The sequence below is a fragment of the Lactuca sativa genome, chromosome 3 (genome assembly GCF_002870075.4).
Source record: "Lactuca sativa cultivar Salinas chromosome 3, Lsat_Salinas_v11, whole genome shotgun sequence".
NCBI classification, from domain to species: domain Eukaryota; kingdom Viridiplantae; phylum Streptophyta; class Magnoliopsida; order Asterales; family Asteraceae; genus Lactuca; species Lactuca sativa.
Genome location: NC_056625.2, coordinates 120826117 through 120842318, shown reverse-complemented (window position 1 = coordinate 120842318; position 16202 = coordinate 120826117).

Sequence of the window (16202 nt, the reverse complement as noted above, 5' to 3'; positions counted from 1 at the left end):
GACTAAATGTAACAGCCCGGAATTCCAGGTATCTTTGATGCTTATGATTTTGATGTTTTGTGAGGGGACTCGGCGAGTTGGAGCTTAGACTCGCCGAGTAGGATCGCGGTTCTGGACGCGGGTTCGCGCCTGGACTCGACGAGTCCGCACTGTTTGATGAAACCCTAATTTCTCGGGTTTGGGACCTATTTAAAGGGCCTTAAGGCCGTCATTTGTGCTCACCAGTCCCCTGAGTGAAACCCTAGCGAGTTTGAGCGTTTGGAGCAAGTAAGAAGCCATTATTGACCTTAGAGGTGTCATCTTGCAAGAGAAAGGAAGAAATAGCTAAGGGAAATCAAGAGGAGCCACTTCCTGAAGGTTTGAGGTCCAGAACATCACATTTGAGGTACTACCTTCAAGCTATTCTTTGTTATGTTGATGTTTATATTGATTTAGGGCTTTTTGAGTCCTTTTGTGATTAGATCTAGTGCTTCCTTGGTCCCTTAAGCGAGTTAGATTCTAGATCTGGACCTTTGGAGGTCCAGAGTGTCCTTTTACCCAAGCTTTGTATGAATCCATGGGGGTTTTGGATTGGGATCCTTGTACTTAAGGTCAAAACACCATTTATGAGTCATGGGGTGTATTATGAGCACCAAGATATGGACTTTACGTGATGAATAAGCTTATGAAGGCCAAATCTATGAATTGTTTGAGCGGATCTGACCTTAGAAGCAAGTTTCAGTTGATGCATGGCATGGACTTGCCGAGTCTGACGAACAGACTCGGCGAGTAGCATGAAGATTGTCCTTAACCACTCAGTGAGTGGTCCTACCGAATTATGGGTTGACTCAGTGAGTCAGGGTGAGTTAGAGAGGGTTGACAGGTGGACTGAGTCGAACTGGAACTCGCCGAGTTGTTCTTGAGACTCGGCGAGTTGGGTCGGGGTGGCCCCACGATTCTTACCAGGTGGAACTCGTCGAGTCAGGGGAATACTCGATGTGTCAAAAAGGGAATCCTAGAGAGTTGGTGAAAACGTCTAGACTCGCCGAGTCGCCCTAGTGCACTCGCTGAGTCCGGTCAAATTTGACCGCTGACCGTTGACCGTTGACCAGAGTTGACCAGAGTTGACTAGTGTTGACTTGATAGGGGTAGTCAACCTTAGTGGTAAAAGTGTTAATTAGAGGCATATGATGTTATAGGGGGATTGTAGCTCGGAGGATCGAGCACGAGTGATTTCCAGGATTTGCGAGCTATCGAGATACACAAGGTGAGTCTTCTCACTATACTATACCTGTAAGGGTTTTGACTGTGTGACCGGAAGGTCGGATATGGTATGAGACATATGTGTTATGTGTGATAAGTTAATCGTTATATGTGCCATGTATGATATGCTTGATATGGGCCGAAAGGCATTATGTTATGGGCCGGAAGGCGAATATGTTACGGGCCGGAAGGCATTGTAACGTGGACCGTAAGGTTGGCATGGGTAGGACCGGAAGGTTTACCCAGTCGGGACGGAAGTCCCCTGAGACACATGGACCGGAAGGTCAGGGCCTGGAAAGGCGTATGTGTGTAGGTTGTATTTTGGGGAACTCACTAAGCATTTATGCTTACAGTTGTTGTGTATGTGTTTCAGGTACTAGTGAGGACCGTGGGAAGGCGCCGATGTGATCTATACGCACTGATGGAGGATTTATGATCTTGGGATTTATATGATTTGTATTATGACATGATACACTGGATCTTTATGCCTTATTTTGGATGGAAATACATTTTTAAGAAATGAAAAATTTGTTTTAAAATTTTCGTTGTTACAAGTTGGTATCAGAACCTTCGTTGTTACAAGTTGGTATCAGAACCTTCGTTTTAACAAAGGCATAAAATTTTTATAAAGAATTTTGTGGTAAACAAGAATGAAGCAGTATGTATGATCAGCCAGCGCCCGAACGGTAAAAATCCCCAAAATACCCTTACAATATTGTGTTATGAGATATGATATGATATGATATGATATGATATGATATGATATGATATGCATGCTAGAAGACTAGGTATTCATAATAGGACTAGAGTGGCCTAATTTGTGATGCCTTAGTCTAGGGAAATCTGTTGCTATGAGATGCTTTGAGAGTGAGCGGGTAGTTAGTGCATGGCAAGAGTAGAGTACTCAGGATCCGGGGATTAGGGAGGAGGACTTGGGATGAATGCTGATGCGGTGTAGTCGGTAGTATTGGGCCCGTACTACCGAAGACACCGGGTCAGTGGGCGACCCAAGTAAGAATCCCTGGGTATCGGAAACTGAGTAGGGTTGCGTTATCGAGTGTGATTATGCTCGATAGAGTCTCTGATATTTCTATGTTGTATTTCAGAGGCATCATGGTTGGACCACGCCATAGACCTAGTACGAGCAGTGTGAGTGACGAGGAGATTCGTCAGATGATTCATGAGGAGGTGGCTGCAGCGATCCAGGCTGAGATTCCGGAGATGTTTGGGTCTATTAAGACCACTCTGATGGAGACATTTGATGAGCGGTACGCCGCGTTGACTGAGGTTGCAGCCGCTGCAGCTACCGCAGCTGTGGCCGCTGCCAGACCACAGGGAGGTGACTCGTTGCTGTTCCGGGAGTTCAGCAACACGAAGCCACCTGAGTTTGATGGGACGCAGGATCCGATCGCTGTGATGAGATGGATTGCTGATATCGAGGGATGCTTCTACACTTGTTCATGTCCGGAGCATCTGAGGGTACGGTTCGCCTTGAACCAGCTCCGCCTGGGAGCAAAGGATTGGTGGAAGTTCGTGACGGCGAACTTCACTCTGGCAGAGGTTTCAGCTGTGACATGGGAGAGGTTTACCACGATGTTCAGAGACGAGTACGTTCCCCCGGTGGAGAGGGAACGGTTGGTTAAGGAGTTCTTGACCCTCAAGCAGGGTAATGATTCTGTCACGGTGATCACGCGGAAGTTTCATGAGAGGGCAATGTTCTGCCCCGAGCAGGTGTCCACGGAGCAGGCTCGGATGAGCCGGTATTTGGGTGTATTGAAGAGAGATATCCGGGAGTTCGTATCAAACTCGTCATATCATACTTTTGCTGAGCTTCAGGAGAATGCCAGGAAGCGCGAGATCGAGTTGGAGACCCAGGCCAGGGAGGAGGCCGAGTCTCAACGGGTGGATCGGCGGCCGGCCCAGTCTCAGCCGGCTGCCAAGCGGACTAAGTCCGCCGATTCGAGGACGGGAGTCCAGAAGGGCCGCACTTGCGGAAAGTGCGGCAAGGGTCACGAGGGGACATGTCAATCAGGTGCTTGCTACAAGTGTGGCAAGGAGGGGCACATTGCTAGGGATTGCCCCAAGGGGTTTATGGTTTGCTTTCATTGCAACCAGACCGGCCATCGGAAGGCCGAGTGCCCTCAGCTTCACCAGGGATCTGCACCTGCTGTTAGGGCTGCTGAGACTCGACCAGTGAAGGCCGAGGCCCCGAGGGCTTGTGGGAGAGCTTTCCAGTTGACTGCGGAGGAGGTCCGCGCGGCGCCTGTTGTTGTGGTTGGTATGTATTATTTCATGTAATTATTATTCTTTTATGGGATGTTATGCTTATTTCATGATTATGCGTAGGTACTTTTCTTGTGAATTCTGTACCTGCTTTAGTATTATTTGACTCGGGTGCGAGTCGGTCTTTCGTATCTCTGGCCTTTAGTCAGCATATCAGTGTTAGTCGTGAGGCGTTGAGTCGGCCTCTGAGAGTTTCCATAGCTGACGAGAGAGTGATTTGTGCCACGGTGGTTCTCCGGGAATGCGTGTTAGAGATTTTCGGTGTTGAGTTTCCGATTGATCTGGTTCCTATCGCGATGGGTGATGTCTGTGTCATTGTGGGCATGGACTGGTTGAGCAGATTCGGCACAGTTATCGACTGCGAGCGTCAGCTGGTGACCATACGAGACCCTAGTGGGGGAGTTCTTTTGGTGTACGACGAGGGTACACGTTCGGGATCAGCTTTTTGTTCGGCCGCTAGGGCAAGGCAGTGTCTACAGCAGGGCTGTAAGGGTTTTGTGGCGTATGTGATGGATACGCGGGTGGCTTCCGGGAGGCCGAGTTCAGTTGAGGAGGTTCCAGTGGTGCGTGAGTTCCCAGATGTTTTTCCCGAGGAGTTGCCGGGTGTGCCTCCTGTGAGGCAAGTGGAGTTCAGTATCGATTTGGTTCCGGGGGCCGCGCCTATCGCTAAGGTGCCTTATCGCCTTGCACCTCTAGAGATGCAAGAGTTATCCTCGCAGCTTCAGGAGCTGCTGGGGAAGGGATTTATTCGGCCGAGCAGCTCGCCGTAGGAGCGCCTATCCTGTTCGTCAAGAGAAGGATGGTTCACACCGGATGTGCATTGATTACCGGGAGTTGAACAAGCTGACTGTCAAGAACCGTTACCCATTACCGAGGATCGACGATTTGTTCGATCAGTTGCAGGGAGCATCTTGGTTCTCCAAGATCGATTTGAGGTCTGGATATCATCAGGTGAGAGTGCGGGATGAGGACGTCCAGAAGACAACGTTCAGGACGTGTTATGGGCATTATGAGTTTGTGGTGATGCCTTTTGGGCTCACCAATGCCCAGACTGTGTTCATGGATCTCATGAACCGAGTATGTAGGCCGATGTTGGATCGGTCGGTGATTGTATTTATCGATGACATTCTGATATATTCGAGATCTAGGGAGCAGCATGAGGAGCATTTGAAAGAGGTCCTTGGGGTTCTGAGATCGGAGAAGCTTTATGCAAAGTTCTCCAAGTGTGATTTTTGGTTGTGGGAGGTCTAGTTCTTAGGACATCTTGTTAACCAGGAAGGGATATTGGTCGATCCGGCCAAGGTTGAGGCGGTGATGAGTTGGGAGGTGCCGAAGTCACCCTCTGAGATCAGGAGTTTCCTAGGGTTGGCAGGGTATTATCGGAGATTTATCAAGGATTTCTCCAAGATCGCAGTGCCACTCACCAGATTGACCCGGAAGGGTGTTGCTTTTTCATGGGGTCCCGAGCAGCAGGCCTCCTTCGAGACACTTCGCCAAAGGTTGTGCGAAGCCCCGGTATTGGCTCTCCCGGAAGGGATGGAGGACTTTGTGGTATATTGTGATGCATCGATTTTGGGGCTGGGAGCGGTGCTGATGCAGAGAGGGCATGTGATAGCATATGCATCGAGGCAGCTGAAGCCTCATGAGACGAGATATCCCACCCATGATCTAGAGTTGGGGGCTGTAGTGTTCGCCCTCAAGATTTGGCGTCACTACTTGTATGGGGTTCGGTGTACGATTTACACGGACCATAAGAGTTTGAGGTACTTGATGGATCAGCCCAACCTAAATATGCGACAGAGAAGGTGGTTGGATGTGGTCAAGGATTATGATTGTGAGATCCTATACCACCCAGGCAAGGCTAATGTGGTAGTCGATGCGTTGAGCCGCAGGGCGGAGAGCACTCCACTGCGGGATGTATGTTTGAGATTGACCGTGATAGCTCCGGTATTGGATGCCATTCGTGGGGCACAGGCCGAGGCTATGCAACCTGAGATGCAGAGGAGGGAACGAGTTGTTGGTTTGGTATCGGGATTCGTTACGGATGGTCGAGGGCTTATGACTTTTCAGGGTCGGATTTGGGTACCGTTTGTGGGCGGTACGCGTACTATTTTGATGGAGGAAGCGCATCGATCGAAATTCTCGATTCATCCCGGGGCTACGAAGATGTATTTGGATTTGAGGAAGGAGTATTGGTGGCCCTGTATGAAGAGGGACGTCGCGTGGTTTGTTGAGAGGTGCTTGACCTGCCGTAGGGTTAAGGCCGAGCACCAGAGGCCGCATGGCAAGTTGCAGCCATTGGAGGTTCCCGAGTGGAAGTGGGAACAGATTACTATGGATTTCATCACCAAATTGTCGAGGACTGCCAGGGGAGTAGATGCAATTTGGGTGATTGTGGACAGGTTGACGAATAGCGCTCATTTCCTTGCCATCAGTGAGAGTTCTTCAGCAGAGAAATTGGCGGAGGTGTATGTGAGGGAAGTAGTATCTCGACACGGGGTGCCGATCTCGATTGTTTCAGACCGTGATGTGCGTTTCACTTCCAGATTCTGGAAGAAATTTAATGAGGAGTTGGGTACTAAACTGCATTTTAGTACCGAATATCATCCCCAGACAGACGGTCAGAGTAAGCGGACGATTCAGACGCTTGAGGACATGCTCCGAGCATGTGTGTTGGATTTCGGGGGTAGCTGGGATGCGTATTTACCCTTAGCAGAGTTTTCCTACAACAACAACCATCATTCGAGCATTGGTATGCCACCCTTTGAGCTGTTGTATGGGAGGAGGTGTCGGACCCCCATTTGTTGAGGAGAGGTTGGGCAGAGAGTGATGGCCAGTACAGAGATCGTGCTTCAGACGTCAGAGCAGATTCAGCAGGTCAGACAGAGGTTGTTAACCGCTCAGAGCCGACAGAAGAGTTATGCAGACAGACACCGGTCCGAGCTTGAGTTCCAGGTCGGTGACCTTGTTCTCCTGAAGGTCTCTCCTTGGAAAGGAGTGATTCGATTCAGGAAGAGGGGCAAGTTGGGGCCCCGATATATTGGTCCATTCCGTGTGATCGCGAGGGTAGGCCGGGTAGCTTATCGTTTGGATTTGCCTGCAGAGTTGGGGCAGATTCACGACACTTTTCATGTGTCGCAGCTGAGGAAGTGTGTAGCCGATGAGTCGGCAGTGGTTCCATTAGAAGATATTCAGATGGATGCAAGCCTGAATTATGCCGAGAGACCAGTGGCCATCAGAGATCGGAAGATCAAGGTTCTGAGGAACAAGGAGGTACCCTTGGTGTTGGTTCAGTGGCAACATCAGAAGGGATCAGAGATGACCTGGGAGCCGGAGCGTGAGATGCGTGAGCAGCATCCGAAGCTATTTTCAGAGCGAGACTTCGAGGGCAAAGTCTAGTTCTAGTGGGGGAGAGTTGTAACAGCCCGGAATTCCAGGTATCTTTTATGCTTATGATTTTGATGTTTTGTGAGGGGACTCGGCGAGTTGGAGCTCAGACTCACCGAGTAGGATCGCGGTTCTGGACACGGGTTCGTGCCTGGACTCGGCGAGTCCAAGATATGGACTCGGCGAGTCTGCGCTGTTTGATGAAACCCTAATTTCTCGGGTTTGGGACCTATTTAAAGGGCCTTAAGGCCGTCATTTGTGCTCACCAGTCCCCTGAGTGAAACCCTAGCGAGTTTGAGCATTTGGAGCAAGTAAGAAGCCATTATTGACCTTGGAGGTGTCATCTTGCAAGAGAAAGGAAGAAATAGCTAAGGGAAATCAAGAGGCGCCACTTCCTGAAGGTTTGAGGTCCAGAACATCACATTTAAGGTACTACCTTCGAGCTATTCTCTGTTATGTTGATGTTTATATTGATTTAGGGCTTATTGAGCCCTTTTGTGACTAGATCTAGTGCTTCCTTGGTCCCTTAAGTGAGTTAGATTCTAGATCTGGACCCTTAGAGGTCCAGAGTGTCCTTTTACCCAAGCTTTGTATGAATCCATGGGGGTTTTGGATTGGGATCCTTGTACGTAAGGTCAAAACACCATTTATGAGTCATGGGATGTATTATGAGCACCAAGATATGGACTTTACGTGATGAATAAGCTTAGGAAGGCCAGATCTATGAATTGTTGAGCGGATCTGACCTCAGAAGCAAGTTTGAGTTGATGCATGGCATGGACTCGCCGAGTCTGACGAACAGACTCGGCGAGTAGCATGAAGATTGTCCTTAACCACTCAGTGAGTGGTCCTGTCGAGTTATGCGTTGACTCAGTGAGTCAGGGCGAGTTAGAGAGGGTTGACAGGTGGACTGAGTCGAACTAGAACTCGCCGAGTTGTTCTTGAGACTCGGCGAGTTAATTCGGGGTGGCCCCGCGATTCTTACCAGGTGGAACTCGTCGAGTCAGGGGAATACTCGACGTGTCAAAAAGGGAATCCTAGAGAGTTGGTGAAAACGTCTAGACTCGCCGAGTCGCCCTAGTGCACTCGCCGAGTCCGGTCAAAGTTGACCGCTAACCGTTGACCGTTGACCAGAGTTGACTAGTGTTGACTTGATAGGGGTAGTCAACCTTAGTGGTAAAAGTGTTAATTAGAGGCATATGATGTTATAGGGGGACTGTAGCTCGGAGGATCGAGCATGAGTGATTTCCAGGATTTGCGAGCTATCGAGATACACGAGGTGAGTCTTCTCACTATACTATACCCGGAAGGGTTTTGACTATGTGACCGGAAGGTCGGATATGGTATGAGACATATGTGTTATGTGTGATAAGTTAATCGTTATATGTGCCATGTATGATATGCTTGATATGGGCCGGAAGGCATTATGTTATGGGCCGGAAGGCGTTGTAATGTGGACCGTAAGGTTGGCGGGAGTAGGACCGGAAGGTTTACCCAGTCGGGACGGAAGTCCCCTGAGACACATGGACCGGAAGGTCAGGGCCTGGAAAGGCGTATGTGCGTAGGTTGTATTTTGGGGAACTCACTAAGCATTTATGCTTACAGTTGTTGTGTATGTGTTTCAGGTACTCGTGAGGACCGTGGGAAGGCGCCGGCGTGATCTGTAGACACTGATGGAGGATTTATGATCTTGGGATTTATATGATTTGTATTATGACATGATACATTGGATCTTTATGCCTTATTTTGGATGGAAATACATTTTTAAGAAATGAAAATTTTGTTTTAAAATTTTCGTTGTTACATTAAAGTTGATTAAAATATCAATCTAAGCTTGTAGAATTGGAATGAATTATAAAATCCTCTCCCTTAATTATAGGAAAACAACTTTTCAAAGTGAATTAAAACTTTGTTTTCTATAATTAACATTGCTAACTTGCAACATAATTATCATGCTCCCACTAGCATAATGATTATTATCTTACTAGCATAACACTTATGCTCCCACTAGCTTTGACATGTACTCAGAAATCAGCAGGACTTCTAGAAAAACAACACTTTATTGACTTTCTTACCAAAGTTCAGATTTCTGATACGAGATGCTTTGATAAAACTTTTTCAGAATCATACATCTTTCCTTAGATAGCACACATGTGTGTCTAAACAATTTTAGAACTATGAATAGGGATGCCGTAACCATAGTCTCAATTGTTTAGACCTTTTCCATTTCTCACAAGTCCACGTTAGTTTGTTGGTTAACCACACACACTCCACTAACGACTTTGAGAATGCAAATATCACAATTTCTATCTACTTAAAATCTACTTAGTGAAAGCGTTTCCTCACCTTCATTTTCATGAATTGGAGAGAAACCTTATGAGACTTAGATTTTATGTGGTGTAAGAGTTCCTATCCATGTGAATTTGTCATAACCATAATCCAAGACAAGGTCAATGGCAAATTCAAACACATATGGACTGAAGGTCGTGGGCTAGTGATTAACAATACTCTTGATTAGTTCTTGAAATTATTTCAGGATCTTTTAGACTCCCACTTTCCTCTTGACATATAAGACTCTCTTTCCAAATATTTAAGAGATAGTGTGGATTCTAATCAAGATAAACACTTCACATAGTTGGCCTTAGTTGGTCTTTATTTCATCCGAAACATCACAACTTACCAATTTCAAATGTACAAGAGTAAGAAAACATTTTACTCTACATTTGACAAGTGTTTTAAACCTTTCTTAAGATTATGTCACTCAAGGCTCAATCTTGGAGTATGACTCTAAGATTTGATTTTGGAAGGAAGTATGATGTGTCTTTTGATTTAACGATTTCAACAATTCATGATTCCTCTCCTTAGCCAAACAAATAAACTGAGGTGTCCTTAGAGGATCAACTGTGATATGGTTTGATAATCACTATGATAATCATAAAACAAGATGCTCAAGTATTCTCCTATCTCTTCAGATTGGAGAAACTTTTATCTTCCTGCCTTATTTGATTCTTCTTATCCGTTCTATCATTCATTGAAACCTTTCTAATGTTTCAGAATTACTCTTAAACTTGTAAGCATATCCATATTTACTAAACATTAGTAAATCATAACGAATAATCTTATCAACCTTTGTGGTGGACCTGATTAGCACATAACCAAGTGTACCCAATCCTTTAGTCCTTCACTTGACTCAAATGTACACGTGAACAAGGAATTAGTTTTAATTTTCCAAAGATGAAAATTCTTATTCATCATATTATACAACTTGCATGATTCCTAGTTTTGGTCAAATTGAAACTTGGGTGATGAGAATATTTCCTTATTTGGTAAATTATGACACTACCATAAATGAAAGAATCAAATTTGTTTTCCATTTTTGCTATCAATGAAATCATATCAACAACAATATGTCACAAATGTCATTGTAAGGATACTAAAAAAAATAAATAAAAATTCTTTTTTCCTTTTATTTTAAAACTTGCGGAAATATCTTATCCTTATAATGCGAATACATATGAAAACTATGTTGTTATATATTCCTTAAGCAATCTATCATAGCTCTTAAGCAGCAGCTTAAAATTCTGATAATCAAACCATGCGATCGAAATCCATTTCGATGTCACATCTGGATTGCCAGGTATTCTATGTTATTCATTTATTTTGTTTTAGAGAGAAGGACTCGACGAGTTGACGCCTAGACTCGTCGAGTAGGATCGCGACTCGATGACTGGATTAATGAATGGACTCGACAAGTTGGCAGGGTGACTCGACGAGTCCGCGCTGAGGTCAGAAACCCTAAATATGCGGGCCTGAGCCCTATTTTAAGGATGTTATAGCCTTCATTTGCGGCTACCAGTCCAGAGAGAGAAACCCTAGAGAGCATGGGCGAGTTGTGTGTGAGAGCTAGCCTTTTTAATCCTTTTTGGTGTTATTTTGCAAAGAAGAAGGTGCTTCCATCTTGAGGAGGTCAAGAGGGCTGCTAATCCGTGGTTTCCAAGCTTAGATCTGCAGTATTGAGGTAGCAAATCGAACTCTCCTTCTATTTTGGTAAAGATCTATGAATCTAGGGTTTTCTATACCCTTTTTATGGCTTGAATTGATGAGTTTATGGTCCCTTTATGTGTTAGACTTCAGATTTCTACCCATAGAAGTCCAGAGAGCCTTATCCATCTTGCTTTATGGAGTGTTATGGAAGGAATGAACTTAGGTTGCCATTTTTGAGACTATTTCCTCAAAAGGAGCCATATATGTGTTGCATGAGTGTAAAGGTTTCACCTTTACGTGATTAGTGGATATGGAAAGGTCAAATCTATAGGTTAGAAAAGTAGATCTGACCTCAGAAGGTCATTTGAGTGTTGCCATGGATTCAACTTGCCGAGTTCATAAGTGGACTCGACGAGTCGAGTGGGGGTTGCCCCGCGATTCATGACAGGAGGAACCCGTCGAGTGGAGGGATGACTCAATATGCCAAGTGAGGCAAGAAGGATCCAGAGGACCCATATTGACTCGCCGATTCACCCATGTGCATTTGACGAGTCTGGTCAAAGTTTGACCATAGGGTTTCGGTCAAGCTGATCCAAGGGAGTTCTGGGAGGGGTAGAATGGTCTTCTACCCATCGTTAGAGATGAGACTTTGAGAGGGTATTGATCAGGAATGTTATTCGGTTGATAGGAGGAGGCTAGGTCGGGACGTCGAGCACGAGAGTTTATCCGATTTTTTACGAGGTGAGTCTTCTCACTATACTGTACATAGAGTGGTACCTATGTGTGACCGGAAGGTCTTATATGCTATGGGATGTATGCGTTGTATGCTGTTATATGATATATATATATATATATATATATATATATATATATATATATATATATATATGTGTGTGTGTGTGTGTGTGTGTGTGCTATGTAATGTTATGAATGATAAGTACCGGAAGGTCAAGCTGGTACGGACCGGAAGGTCAGGAGGTTACGGACCGGAAGGTCGATACGGGTAGGACCAGAAGGTCTACCAGGATTTCGGGATGGAAGTCCCCTGTGACACTCTGACCGGAAGGTACCACAGAGTTATGGCCTTGAGTGGATATGTGTTGTATGTGGTATTTTGGGGAACTCACTAAGAATTTATGCTCACAGTGGTTATGTTATGTGTTTCAGGTACTAGCGTGGATCGCGAGAAGGCGTCGGCATGATCCGTACACACTTGTGGAGTTTTATGTTTTGAGATTCTGGGATATGTTTTGTCATGATGGCATTGGATACATTATGTTTTGATATTATCTTGTGAATAAAAGTATGTTTTAAAAGTGAAAATTTGTTTTGGAAATTTACGGTTTTACAAGTTGGTATCAGAGCCTTGGTTTGAGGGGATTCGGATGCACTTGCGGGTGTATTTGAACTCAAACTGAGGATTTGAGAAAGTTTTCGTAAAATAAACAGTTTTTCTAAAAAGTAAAAAAATTTGAGAAAAGCATAAGGAAGTAGTGTGTACGATCAGCCAGTTCCCGAACGGTGATTTCCCAAAATACCCTTACATTATGTGTAATCTGATATGTTATGATATGTTATGCATGCTAGAGTAGGCTAGGTATTCATGTAAAGACTAGAGTGCCCTGATTTGTGATGCCTTAGCCTAGGAAGATTTCTACTGCTATGGGATGCTTGAGAGTGAGTAGGTAGCAGTGAGGAGCTTATGTGAGGTCTACCGAAGGGTAGCCTATGCTAACGAGATGTAGAGTACTTGTGATCTGGGATCCTAAGAGGAGTACTTGGGATGAATACTGATTCGGTGTGGACGGTACTATAGGGCCCGTACTACTGAAGACACCGGATCAGTGCGCAGTCCAAGTAAAAATCCTTAGGGTACTAGAGAACAAGTAGGGTTGAGGTATCGAGTGCGAGTATGCTCGAGCAAGTCTCTGATATTTTATGTTTTATTTTAGAGACATCATGGTTGGGACACGCCACAGGCCTGAGACGAGCGGCGTGAGTGACAAGGAGCTTCATCAGATGATCTACGATGAGGTGGCTGCGAAGATCTGAGCTGAGATTCCGGAGATGTTTGGGTCTATCAAGACCACATTGATTGAGACCTTTGATGAGCGGTATGCAACGGTTACTGAGACTATGACTGTTGCAGCTACTGCAGCTGTTGCTATTGCTAGACCTCAGGGGGTGACTCGATGTTGTTCCCGGAGTTTAACAACACGAAGCCACCAGAGTTTGATGGGACGCAGGATCCGATTGCTGCGATGAGATGGATTTTTGATATCGAGGGATGCTTCTACACCTGTTCGTGTCCGGAGCATTTGAGGGTTTGGTTTGCACTGAACCAGCTTCGCTTGGGAGCGAAGGACTGGTGGAAGTTTGTGACAACATACTTCACTACGGTAGAGCTTACTGCGGTGACCTGGGAGAGGTTCACCATGATGTTTCGAGATGAGTATGTTCCTCCTGTGGAGAGGGAACGTTAAGCCCAGGAGTTTTTGTCCCTCAAGCAGGGGACGCAGTTAGTGACTGTGATCACACGGATGTTCCATAAGAGGGCGTTGTTTTTCCCTGAGCACGTGTTGTCTGAGTAGGCACGCATGAGTATGTACTTGAGCATTTTGAGGAGGGATATCAGGGAGTTCGTGGCGAACTCGTCATACTAGACATTTTCTGAGCTCCAGGAAAATGCTCGGAAGAGGGAGATTGAGCCAGAGACTCAGGCCCGGGAGGAGGCCGAGTCTCAAGGGAAGGATCGGCGGCCGACACAGTCTCAGCCGGCAGCCAAGCGGGCAAACCCACCGATTCGAGATCTGGAGGCCAGAAGGGCCGCACTTGTGGGAAGTGTGGCAAGGGACATGATGGGATATATCGACCAGGTGCTTGCTACAAATGTGGCAAGGAGGTGCACATAGCCAAGGGTTTCCCCAAGGGGTTCATGGTTTTCTTTCATTGCAACCAAACCGGACACCGGAAGGCTGAGTGTCCGCAGCTGCGGGAGACAACATAGGGAGCACCGCAGGGATCTGCCCCTACTGCTGTGCGAGCTACTGAGGTTTGACCGGTGAAGGCCGTGGCACCGAAGGCTCGAGGGAGAGCCTTCCATTTGACAACGGAGGAGGTCCATGCAGCGCCCGATGCCGTGGCTGGTATGTATTCTTTCATTTATTTATGTTGAGTTTGAGATATTGTGCTTAGATTATGATATGTGTAGGTACTTTTCTTGCGAATTCTGTAACTGCTTTGGTGTTATTCGACTCGGGTGCGAGTCGGTCATTTTTTTCTTTAGCGTTTAGTCAGCACATCAATATCCAGCGTGAGGCGTTGAGTCGACCTCTACGAGTTTCCATAGCTGACGAGCGAGCGGTGTATGCTACGGATGTGATTCGAGGATATGTACTCGAGATCTTCGGTGTTGAGTTCTTGATAGATTTGGTCCCGATTGCGACGGAGGACGTGTGCGTCATAGTGGGCATGGATTGGTTAAGACGATTTGGGGCTGTTATAGACTGCGAGCGACAGTTGGTGACGATACGAGATCCTAGTGGGGAAGTACTTACGGTGTACGGCGAGGGTACCCGTTCTAGGTCAGCATTCTATTCGGCTTCCAGAGCGAGACGTAGCTTACCGCAGGGATGTAGCGGGTTTGTGGCTTGTGTGATGGATTCACTGTTGGATAAGGTGTCTAAGTCCATAACTATTTCGGGCTTGTACTTGACCCGACCCGGCATGGTCCATTTGGGTTGCATGGCACCATGCAATTGGTTAGACTAAATGAGAGGAATAACACTTGGAGATTATTAATATATTATAAGTTCTAATATATTAATAATATTATTTGATTAGTTTGATCAAGAATTAATTTGGAATTAATTAAGTGATCAAAGGATAACTAATTAAATATATGGGTTGATTATGTAAATCATCCATATCTTGTATAGTGGGCTAAGAGGCTCCATGGATTATCAAGTTGGGTTCTACCCATAGGATGCTCCATGGATGCTCCATGGGAGTTACAAACCCATGGGTCATGGAAATGAAGAGTCATGACACATTAGGGTTTACATGGTGTAACCCTAGATGTGTCAACACTATATAAGAAGCATATTCTCCACCAAAATCGGCTACACTTATAGACACTAAGGAAACTAGAGGGCTTGGCCGATTTTGAGAAGTGTGTATTATCTCAAGAGTCTTTCCAAGAGCATTTGGTGTTGTGTGAAGCATTTGAGGCATCACACTTGGGGTGCTAGGCTCACAAGGTTTCAAGGAACACAAGCAACAACAAGGTAAGTTATTCTATCTATTATTCAAGTTAAAATTGTTCCCCATGTATGCTAGATAGGAATATAACCTTGGAATTCAACTTAGCATGATAATTAGACAAACATAGATCCAAGGTTATTAGGGTTGCATGTACACTTAGGAAGTGTTAGAATGCTCAAAACCCATCAGTGGTATCAGAGCCTAGGCTTGTTTGTTTGTTATTTGTGCTGAAAAGTTGAAGAAAGTCGAAAATCTTGCTGTCTGACTGATGGACTCGGCGAGTCCATGGGGAGGACTCCTCGAGTTCATGTGTATCTTCAACCTACTCGGCGAGTAGGTTTATGCACTCGGCGAGTAGGGTCGACAGAGTGCAGAATTTCGACTTCAGTTGCTGGAAATGGATTAGAAACATTACCCTAAACTGTTTTGGTACTTGAAAACTTGTTTTAGAAGGTGTAATGTCTTTTCTAACTCATTTACAACAACTAGTTATCAAAATTACAAAGATTAAATGTGCTTTTGATTCTTGAATGTGTTCATATTCATATTCTTGTTCTTATGATGTTTAGATGATCATAGGAATTATTTGTAACCTATGTGGTAGATTAATTCATGATCATAATGTGTTTTAATGGAGTCCATAACTTGTCCTCAAGTTATGGAAAACCAAAAGTCTCTTGGATTAAAAAACCATTACAAGAACACAAGAGTTAGAAAAATGAAAAGTCCTCATTTTATTACTCTATTAAACTCATAAGTTACAAGATATGAAAAGTTTTGAAAGTTTACAAAACTTGCCCTCAAGTTTTGGAACAAGTAAAGTTAAGCTAAAACTTTAGTTCCAACCCCTAGAATTTTAAGAGTTAAAATTCAACCCTTATACTTATATTATTATGATTTAATAATTATATATATATGTATAAGAACAAAGTCATCTTACCGCAAGTACACCTCATTCACGAAGCCGGTCTATAAGGTGGGTATAAGGTTGTTGCCTATAAAATGGTGACTTAATGGGTGTCCACTCTCACCCACCGCTTGCT